Raw genomic sequence first — 11522 nt, forward strand, 5'->3', positions numbered from 1 at the left:
TCAAACCAAAACAATCGATTGTTTCGACAAAACAACCGATTGTTTTCCTGCAAACCGTAACAGAATTTTGTTAAGCGGTTTTAATATGTTTTAAATGATCCTAACTAACTTGGCTCCTTTATTAAATGCTTTTGACCACTTGGTTGGTCTATATAAAGGTAGTTTTACACTCCTAATCTTGAAGTAATAGAAAGATTTTATCAAAACAGTTTTTCCAAGATTTGAAAGATCTTTGGATCATTCTTAAGTGTGTGGAATAGGATTGGGTTGTAATTCTGATCTTTAAGCTTTGTAATACCCAGGTGTATTCTATTCCCTTCTTCCTTGATTACTGTATTTCTATAGTTGTGTTGCCAAGGAGTGTTGTGTGTTCTTGAGGGGTTCAAGATCAACACTCTTGGTGTGGTTTGCTAAAGGTAGTGCGTTTCTTGAGGGGTTCAAGGTCACTACTTTGGTGTGTGGTGTTTGTAATCTGGTTTTGATTGCATAGTGGAATACCCAGTGGTTTCTGGGGACTGGATGTAGCTCTTGTTGGGTTTAATAGTGCCAAAGTTCAAGAGGGGGGGGGGGGGGGGGGGGGGTGAATTGACCTTTTAAAAATTTCTCGCAGAAACAATGTTTAACCCAGTTTTACAGAAAATAAATCGATTTATGTGAAAATTAACAGATTTATTTCAGCACTGTTTTTATTTGAAAAGCCTTTAATACAGCAAGGTTAATCACAAGATTATGCAGATAGATTTTCCAGATGCACACACACAGATATCAGATTGAAAAACCAGTGAAACACAAAAACAACAAACCTTAATTCCAATTCGTGTGATTTAGGTTCAGTTAAGGGCTTGACAATTAGTGAGACAATCTATCACACACAACCTGTTTTATTAGCCTTTAACAGATTATCAGTGTTCTTATTGAAACCAGACAGTTTTCCAGAAATTAAGAACAATGAATCACAGAACAGCAAACTTCAACTTTAAGGAATTGTTTAAGGTTCAATTAATAGCTTTGACAATTTCTTGAGCAACCTATAACAGTCAATCTGTTCCAGTGGCTTTTAGCAGATTTTATATGTTCTTATCAGATTCAAACAACTTTTTCAGAAATTTAGAACAGTATGCACAGTGCCCAAAAAGAATAGATTTATTTTCAATTGAACAGATTTATTTCTTTGCTGTTTTATCAATTATGCAGAAACGAAATTGCAGAGAGTGAGAGAGAATGAACACAAGCAGTTATACTGGTTCACTCAACTGAGCTACATCCAGTCTTCACCAAAACCAGGTGGAAATCACTAAAACACAATACAACCAAGTACAATTCCCACTGTTCTTGACACCTACAAGGACTTAGGTACTCTTGCTAAAAAAACCTATTTCAGCTCACACACACTCTCCAAGAAAACCTATCAAGAAGAGTGTTCAACCAAACAATTACAAGAAATGAGAAGTGAAACGACTACATCTGATTGAGGATACAAAGATCTGCCTTAAACCAGTAGGCAAGATTGCTAGAACAGTAGCAACACCTCACACCAAGCTTTTGGAACCAAACCAAGAACAAGCACTTTGTGTTTTTTGAAATCTTTGAAGAACAAATGCTAATCCTTTGTAAACTTTTGATTCTCTGCTGTAAAACTTGTTTTTGCAAATGTATGAACGATTATTAAACTCAGAAACAAGTTTTCATTTTATAGAAAACCAACTTATAACAAAATTTTGAAAAACAGTTAAAGCTGTTATAAAATGAACAGATTGAAAATAAAATGAACAGATTTATTTTCAAAAGCAGTTAGAGAATTTGTTAAGAGAGGAGACTTAGTCAACCATTCTGGTACTGAGATAAAACTAAAATCGTTTAAGCTTGACATGGCACCAGAGACAAAGAATCTATTCATTTACAGATGAACAGATTTATTTTTCAAAGCGAAAACAGAGAAAGATTAACTATTTAAAACTCAGTCGTTTTGAAAGATAGAAGACTTAGTCAAAATACATGATGCACAAAATCTAATTTTTACAAGACTTAGCCAAGGCATCAGTGTAAAAATGAATCTGTTTATTTAGAAAAGAACAGATTTATTTTTATGCAGTAAACGTGTTTTTTGTAAAACATGTGAAAAACAGTTTAAGAAAACTTATGTTTGTTCTTATCACATGGCCAGTGGTTATGAGGTGAGTTACTCAGCAAAAAGCCCACTCTTAGACAACCTCTAAGCACTACCTAAGACACACTTAAAGCAAAGCAAAATACAAATGAAATGTACATAGAAGTCTTCATCAAGCACAATCTTGAAGGGGCAGCAACCATCTTCAACAACTCTTGGTGTAAGAGTGAACCAGTATAAATTGCTTGCGTGCTTATCTCTTATCTTTTACTCTTTAAATTCTGTTTTTAAGTTGTTTTTATAAACTGCTGATAAAAACAACCGATTGTTTCGAAGAAACAACCGATTGTTTTTCTGATATCATCTTGAAACAGTTTTGGTTCTTTGTTTCTTTGATTTCTTTCTCTGTCATTCAGCATTGATTTTCATTATACCTTCAAAGTTTGCGAAAATCCCTCTTAAACAATTCACCCGCCTCTCGTTTAAGGCCATATATTCTAACAACAACAACACAAACTATATGGAATCCTACACAAAATTGCACAAGAATTGCTCAAGAACAATTGAACACGATGTACCAATTGGAATTTCCAAACAGCACACCAATTCAAAACGAAAATTAAAAAACAGCAAGACAATATGGAAGTGATGAACAACAAGGAATCCAGAATCAAACACAGAAATTAAAATGAAAAGAAGAAGGCACACTTAGCTCTTTAAGAACCATAGCTCATGATACCAAATGATGGATTTGTGTCTCCTTTCTTGTGGTTTTTGTTGATGAATGCGGAAGCTCCATGGATTGTTGGCGAAACAAGGCTCTCTTAAAAGTGATGATAGCCTTGGAGGTGCATGAGAAGTGTGGTTTGAGAGAGGTGAGGCCTACTCTTCTTGAAGGTGGAATTTCGGAAGATTAATACCCTAATCCTAAGAGAGTTTAGGCAAAGAGTGAGAATGGCACAAATTTGGCATCATTTCACTAATGAATTAATCTTGAATTTACACGACCCAAGCTCCTCTATATATAGGCTGAATTTGAAAAGAGAATTGGAGGGAAATTCAAATGTTGGCACATGGGAAGGTGGCTCCTAAATTCAGCACATGGGAAGTAGGTTCTAGAATTCTTCCATGTGCTAGGAGTTCTAGAACCTTACGCTCCACTTAGGCTAAATGTGGGTTGGAGCTAAGTCTAATTAGGAGTAGGAAACTCTAATTAAACTTAGGTTAGCATTTTAGGTACCACTTTGCATGTCTCAAAAAAATACAAAAGAATTAAACTATGCTACTTTCGACAAAAAAGTAAAAACTATTCCACACTGGAGTTTATGACATGTAGAATGCGTCCTCTTGACCCCTCTTTGACCATAACTCTAGTGGTTGCCTCAATTTGACATTTTGGTGGCCTTTCAATGGATTGGTGTTGGGGCCTCTTCCATCACTTAGCCTCTCATACCATTGATGTGGTACTTGTTTGAGGCCATACAATGCCTTCTTGAGCTTGTATACACACTCTAGATGTTTGTGATCTTCAAAGCCAAGTGGTTGTGCGCATGGTTGTCAAACTCGCGAGTCTACGTAGATCGTGGGAGCTTCGTAGACTCGACTCGTGGACTCGACTCGTAGACTCGTAAGAGTCTACTTTCATATTAAAAAAAAGTGTAAATAACTACATTTAGTCCTGAATGAGAATTAATAATATACCAAATCATCTAACTTCAAAGTCTCAAATAAAGAAGGTCATACAAATACTACAAAAGTTAAATTGTTCAATTCAAGTCATAGAAATTAATTAATTAGAAATTCAAATTTCTATGTCCAATCCTCTAATGATATCCTCTCATCCATCATCTCCATCATCATCTCCATCATCATCTTCATCATCATCTCCATCTTCATCTTCATCTTCATCCACATTGACATCAAAAGTCAAATTTTCAAGATCAGATGCATCTAGAGTTGGAACTGTTATTGTCGGATTTAAGTGAACATTTGCATCTTGAACTTGATCAATCTCATCAATATTATCTCCCTCTTCAGTTATCCATTCATCATCTGATTGAATATCATCAAAGGGAAGAGCAACTGTTTTTCTAATTTGCTTATTACTCAACTTCAAGTTGTACATGACATACACCAAATCATTCATCTTTTTCTGATGCAAACGGTTTCTTCTCTTTGTATGAACCTATATTAAATAGGAAATTTAGTAACTAACCATATAAAACTAAATAAAGAAATTATAAATAACTTCAATTACCATTTCAAATGAGCTCCAATTTCGCTCACATTCAGAAGAGCTACAAGTCAAGCTTAGAATTTGGATAGCAAACCTCTTCAACTCTGGAGTTCTATACCCAAACATCTCCCACCATTCTCCAGGAAGTATTGTTTTTCTACTTTCCTTTGCGTCGTCCATTGCAAAGGCTCCTCTACCAAAATGATACTCAACAAGTTGCACATTAATTATCCTTCTTTCAGCAGCATCCTTAACCAATCTTCTCATGGATGTATACAAGCCTTCTTTGACCTCAGGATCATCAGATCTAAACTTAGGTTCATAATGGAATTGGGGATTGAGATAGTATGCAGCTGCATGCAGTGAAGTTGATTATCCCATCTTGCATCAATTATTTTCCAAACCTCTTCATAGCTACATACATTCATTCAATAGTAATCAATACCAACTATCATATAAGTAATAGAAGAAGAAGGAGTAATTAAATTTTTAAAGAGAAAAGCTATAAATTTTTTACCTTTTCTTAATATGATTAAAATTGTTCTTAATCTTTTCCTTTGCACGGTCCATCTTTTCATATATGAAACCCATTGCAGGTTTTGCATCTGAATCCACCAATCTCAGGACCACCATAAGAGGGGCAGCAACTTCGAGGCACGTGGAGATATTCTTCCAAAATCGGTTGTCTAATATCATATTTGCAACCTTTTTCCCCTCTTGTGAAGTTCCAAATTTACTTGTTTTCCATTCTTCAGAACTGAACATGGTCAATAATGAGGCTTTCAGTTCATGAAGACAATCTAGAGTTAAATAAGCGGTGGCAAATCTAGTTACACCCGGTCTTATCAAGTCTCTTTCTTTTGTGAACTTCTTCAACATGCTAATTAGCATGGATCTGCCATAAATATAAGTGGTGATGTTTCTTCCTTTCTGGATAGTAAGCTCATGGACCTTCAACTTCTTTTCAAAATCTTCAAAAATCAAATCAATGCAGTGTGCAGCACATGGGGTCCAATACAAATGCTCCCTTTATTGCAACAACAACTCTCCAACTGCCTTTAAATTTGCAGCATTATCAGTCACCACTTGCACCACACTTTCTTCTCCAACTAATTCAACAACATCATCCAGCATCTTAAAAACTTTATCTGTTGTTTTTTATATGTCTGAGGTGTCCAATGAATACATAAAAACAGTCCCTTTAGGACTATTTCCCAAGAAGTTGCAAATAGAACGCCTCTTTTTATCTGTCCACCCATCAGACATGATTGTGCAACCTGTTTTCTTCCACTCTTCCTTGTATTCTTGAAGCACTAAATCAGTTTTGTCAATTTCTTTCTTCAATAGATTTTCTCTAATATCATGATAAGATGGGGGTTTATAGCCAGCTCCATATTTTCCAATCATTTTACACATCTTTGTAAAAAGCTGGATTTTTAATTACATTAAACGGAATGACACCTGTGTAAAAACATTCAGCAACTTGAGCATCCACTTCTTCTTTATAACCTTTCTTCATCATTTGATTTATGGTAGCTTGAACTGCCCCCCTACTACCAACTTTTTCTTTTCCTTTAGAACCAAATATATGTTGTCTTTCTTCAAGCCCCTCACATCCTTGGTCTTCATCAATTATATTTAACTTTCTTTTTTTCAAAGAGGCTTGCTTAGCTTCTGCAACAATTTTTATCATCAAATCTCTTATTTCTTCTGGAACAGAACAACAAGGTTCAGAGTCCTCCCTAGTTCTAGCAAGATGATGCTTGAACCTAAATATTCCTCCACTCACAGTCTTTGAACAATAACTACACTTCACTTTTTTACCATTTCCATTAATATCTATCCCATGCTTCCATCCAACATCAGTTCTATTTCCTGGAGCATTTTTACTTCTATTAGAAGATGCAGATGTAGTTCTATTGAGCTCACTTGAATTTGATCCACTCCCAGACATTTCTTAACAAAAATACTGCTCCTCCAAATTCAATTTTTGTCAAAAAAACAAAACTTAAGGGCAACCAGCAACTATTCTCAATTAAAAAACAGTTCATTCTGCAGCCAATTAAAAAAAACAGAACCCTAATAATCCCTTCCCTTTCCTACCCTAATTTCACACCACCCAACTCTAACCTTATATGATGAGCAGCAACAACCCATAAGTCTGACGAACACTCCGACGCGACCACCACAACGCACCACCGCGACACCTCACCTGCAACAACCCACGAGTCCGACGAACACTCCGACGCGACCACCGCAACGCACCACCGCGACGCCCCACCTGCAGCAACTCGCGACGCCACCACCACGTACAGCAACCTGCAGCAACTCGCGACGCGACCACCACCACTGCAACTCACAACTCAATCTATCGCTGCCACACTCCACAGAACAGAATAGAAACACAAAACAAAACGCAAAAACCTCTAAGTTTTTTTATTTCATTCAGGCCCCCCATTCAAAACGACACAGTTTTTTTTTAAAGAAAAAAACCCAGTTGGACTCGCCAACTCGGACCAGGGTCGCGAGTCCACACCGAGTCTACCGATTCCACACCGAGTCCACCGAGTTTACCTCAAAACCGAGTCTGCTACCGAGTTAACTCGATAAGGCAAAGTGGGAACGTGAACTCGGGCGAGTCAACGAGTTGACTCACGAGTTTGACAACCATGGTTGTGCGACATATATCTCCTCTTTCACGAACCCATTGAGAAATGCACTCTTCACATCCATCTGAAACAATTTAAAACCACTCATACAAGAAAAAGCTAATAACAACCTTATCGCTTCCAACCTTGCAACAGGTGCGAAGGTTTCATCATAATCGATGCCTTCAGTTTGATTGTATCTTTTGGCCATTAGTCTCGCTTTGTTTCTTGTAATGACGCCTGAGTCATCAGATTTGTTTATGAAAACCCACTTGGTACCTATCACATTCATTTGATTGGTTCTCGGAATAAGAGTCCAAACTTCATTCCTTACAAATTGATTTAACTCTTCTTGCATAGCTGCTGTCCATAATTTATCCTCAAAAACTTCACACACTGATTGCAAACTGATTGCAGAACTCTGCTACATGCCTTCTGGTTGAAACTCCTTTGAGGATTTGACCTATGATGTTGTCAATGGACAGATCCTTAGGAACCTTCCAATCTTTTGGCAGATCTTCCTACTACAGAGTTTTATCGAGGATTCAATCAGTTGAATTTTTGTGTTGCTATTAAGATTCTTTAAAAAGATGTTTTGATCATCCTCCTCTGTATTGATCTTAGCTACAGCTTGTTCATAATTGTTAGTCTCATAAAAAATAACATGAATGGATTCTTCCACAGTCATACGCTTTTTATTGAACACTCTATAAGCATGACTATTAGAGAGTAACCCAGAAATATACCTTTATCTGACTTAGCATCAAACTTACCTAAGCTTTCCTTGCCATTGTTAAGGCCATAACACTTACAACCAAAGACTTTTAGGTGGTTCACATTTGGCTTTCTCCCATTCAACAACTCATAAGGTGTTTTCTTCAATATAGGCCGAATCAACACTCTATTAATCACGTAGCATGCAGTCCTCACAGCATCAGCCCAGAAACATTTTGGTAGACCAGAATCATTTAGAATGGTCCTTGCAAGCTCCTCTAGAGACCTATTCTTCCTTTCCAACACATCATTCTGTTGCGGTGTTCTTTGTGCAGAGAAGTTATGAGAAATCCCCAATTTGCTGCAGAAGCTAATGAACTTTTTGTTTTGGAACTCCCTTCCATGATCACTTCTTATGGCTCCTATGTTGCTGCAGCACATATTCTGAAGTTTCCTTGCAAGCTTCTTAAACTCTAAATAAGCATTCTTCTTTGAATGTAGAAAAAGTGTCCAAGTGTACCTGGAATGGTCATCTACAACAACAAGACCATATAGATTTCCTCCAAGACTCATAGTCCTAGAAGGACCGAAAAGATCCATGTGCAAAAGTTCAAAGGGTTTTGAAGTTGAAACACATTTTTTCAAAGGAAAAGATTTTCTAGTTTGTTTCCCCCTTTGACATGCTTCACATACATGTTCTTTATCAAATTTGAGTTTGGGAAAGACATAAACCAGTTCGTTTGGTATGAATATGAGAAAACCTTCTATGCCACAACCAAGACTCTTCATGCTTTGACAGAAGACAATCTAATGATGCATGACTAGATATATCAAGAAGATAAATGTTGCTAGATCTCTTACCAATGAGAAGAACATTCTTTGAATTAAGTAAGCGGATTTCACATGAGTTGGTCTTAAAGGTCACTTGATAACCTCTATCACAAATCTGACTGATGCTAAGCAAGTTGTGCTTCAAACCTTCAACATAAAGTACATCATGAATAAGCAAACTACTTTCGTTACCTATTGTACCTTTGCCAAGAATTCTTCCCTTGTTATTATCACCGTAGGTTACATGGCCATCTGGTTTGAGAGAAATGCTAATGAACCTGGATGCATCACCTGTCATATGTTTTGAACAACCACTATCTAGATACCATAGGTGTTGTTTTCTCTCCAACCATCCCTACAAAAGAAACAAAATCAAGTTGCCAAATCTGGTCCCCTTGTGAATTTGGGTCCATAGGTGTTTAGTGTGTTTCCAAGAATCATTAGGCTCTTTAGGAACCCATTTCAGAATACCCTTAGGTACAGAAAACTTTTTGATTCTGCAGAACCTAATAGAATGTCCCTTTTTCATGCAATAGAAACAACAAACGACCAGTTATTTTGATGCTTTAACCGATTCTTTTCGAGTGAAAGTTGAAAAAGGTTTTGTGCACCCACTTTGTTTGCTTTGGGGGTTAAAACCCAAGCCAAATTTTCCAAAGACACATGTTTGGGATGCTAACACATTTTCAAAATTTTATTTTCCTTTCGAAATAACATCAATTGTTTTCACAAGATATAAGACTTTCTCTTGAAGAGACTCACAGTTTTTGCAAAAATTTGAATCACATTTGCAAGAGGATATTTCATGCATCAAATTAGAATTTTCAACCTGTTGTTTTCATATCTCAATCAGTTATTTGAAAAAGTCAATCTTTTAGCTTCTTCATGTATTTCTTGGAAAGCATCAAGTAATTGAAAATAACTTTCACACTTATTAGAAGAGGTTGTACTTACTTGGCTTGATTCTGATTCTCCCTTGGTCATGAAGCAGACTTCCACTTCGTTTTCAGAAGAGATTGAGCCAACAGATGACTCTTCTTTATCCACCAAGTCACTCCTTGGATTCTTATGCAATTCCTCAAGTCTGTCCCACATTCCTTTAGCTGTAGTGCATTCTGAGATCTCGAGCAGTACATTAGAGTCTAGACCAGACACAATAATATGCTATGCCATACAATCAAGATGTTCTATAGAAGATTCATTAATTTCAGTCATATGCACATAGGTATTATTTGAAATAATATTCCAAATATTCTTATCTAAGGATTGAATAAAGAATTTAATTCTTATGCACCAAATAGGATAGTTTTGACCACAGAACAAGTGATGAAAGTCGCCCAAGCACCACTACAACTAAAAGTCCACCACCTTGTCATATTGGGCCAATCACTAGGGCCATGGCTAGAAAGCTTGAAGAGGATTGGAACCCTGCTACTGATGACAGAGAGACCTATCTCTACATGTTCAAAGATGCCAAAGTTCCTAGCGTAGAATAGCTTTTAATTTCTTGTAAAAGTAGCATAGACTATTTATTTGTAATTTTGTTGAACATGCAAATTGGTACCTAAAATGCTAACCTAAGTTTAATTATAGTTCCCTAAACTCATAATTAAACTTAGGACAAACCCACATTAGCCCAAGGAGGAGCGTAAGTTCTAGATATACTTGCACATGCTAGATTCTAGAACCTACCTCCCATGTGCTAAATTTTAGGCGCCATTCACACTTGCATAGCATTTGAATTTCCCTCTCATTTTCACCTTGTGTAAACCGACCTTCTATGCTATTTAGGGAGTGCCTTGACTCTTAGTTTTGCAAGATTAATATACTTTGTGAATTGCTGCCAAATTGTGTCAATTTCACTTCTTGCCTAAAAACCTCTTAGGTTAGGCTATTGATCTTCACAAATCCCCTTATCCAAGTATAGTTGGCCTCACCACTCTCAATCCCCACTTCTCATGCACCTTCAAGGTCACCATCACTCTTAGGAGGACCTTGCTTCGTCTTCAATCCATGATGCTTCCGCCCTTCACCAACAATCTCTAAAAACAATGAAGGCACTTCTCCATCAACAAGGGTGGTTTGTGCAAAGAGGCACCTTCCCCAAAAACACTGTTATCAGCCATCAAGAATTTCAAAACATCAGAAATAAAAAAACTTGAATAAATTTCAAGAACCTGCTCTTGATGCCAATTGTTAGGTTTGATGGCTACAACAAGAGGGGGGGTGAATTGTTTTCAAACCGTTTTCGCAAATACTTGGCTTAGAATAAAACTTTTTCAATCAATCCAGAAAAGCAATTTAGAAAGCTAATCAAATTACCAAACAAAAGCAGAAATATAATCTGTTAAAATAACAATTTAACCGGTTGTTTACGACAGCGGAAAATACAAACAAATATAGAGAGAAAAGATAGAGAGAATTACACACAAAGATTATACTGGTTCACTCTATCACAAAGATGCATCCAGTCCTCAATCAAACCACTGAGATTTCACTATGCAACCAATCACAGATTACACAAACACCACACACTAGAAGGTCACTTTGAATCCCACAAAGCCTACTCACCCTTCTTGCACACAACAACCACCTCAAGCCAGAATCCCACTGACTTTACAGGATTTTACACAGATATACAGAATGTTATATGAACAATTACAAGAACTTGAACAGGATTAGAAAACACTTGGTAAAACACAATACACCAGCACCTTATTGACCAGTTCTTTCAAAGAAAGCAAAGCACAAAGCAATCTTGCTAAAAACTTGTTTGAAACCTTTTCACAAACAGTTTCGTAATCTCTCAAATCAATCTCAGCTCAGAGTATCAAAAGTTTTTGTTTCATCAATCTCTAAATGTTTGAATAAAAAACATATTTATAAACCTTGAAATGCTAACGTTAAAGAAAATCTTAAACAATCAAAGTAGTTAAAACAAATTTTCAAAAAAATGTTACAAGAACACACATTTAATCGGTTAAAA

At 36.5% G+C, this 11522-nt stretch overlaps 1 pseudogene; it reads right to left on the reverse strand.

Annotated features, from left to right (window-relative positions):
- Window positions 1-3908: 3908 nt before the first annotated feature.
- LOC137824993 (uncharacterized) lies at window positions 3909-6338 on the reverse strand (annotated as a pseudogene).
- Window positions 6339-11522: the final 5184 nt, after the last annotated feature.

The sequence above is a fragment of the Phaseolus vulgaris genome, chromosome 8, assembly GCF_051622355.1.
Source record: "Phaseolus vulgaris cultivar YP4 chromosome 8, ASM5162235v1, whole genome shotgun sequence".
In the NCBI taxonomy this organism is placed as follows: domain Eukaryota; kingdom Viridiplantae; phylum Streptophyta; class Magnoliopsida; order Fabales; family Fabaceae; genus Phaseolus; species Phaseolus vulgaris.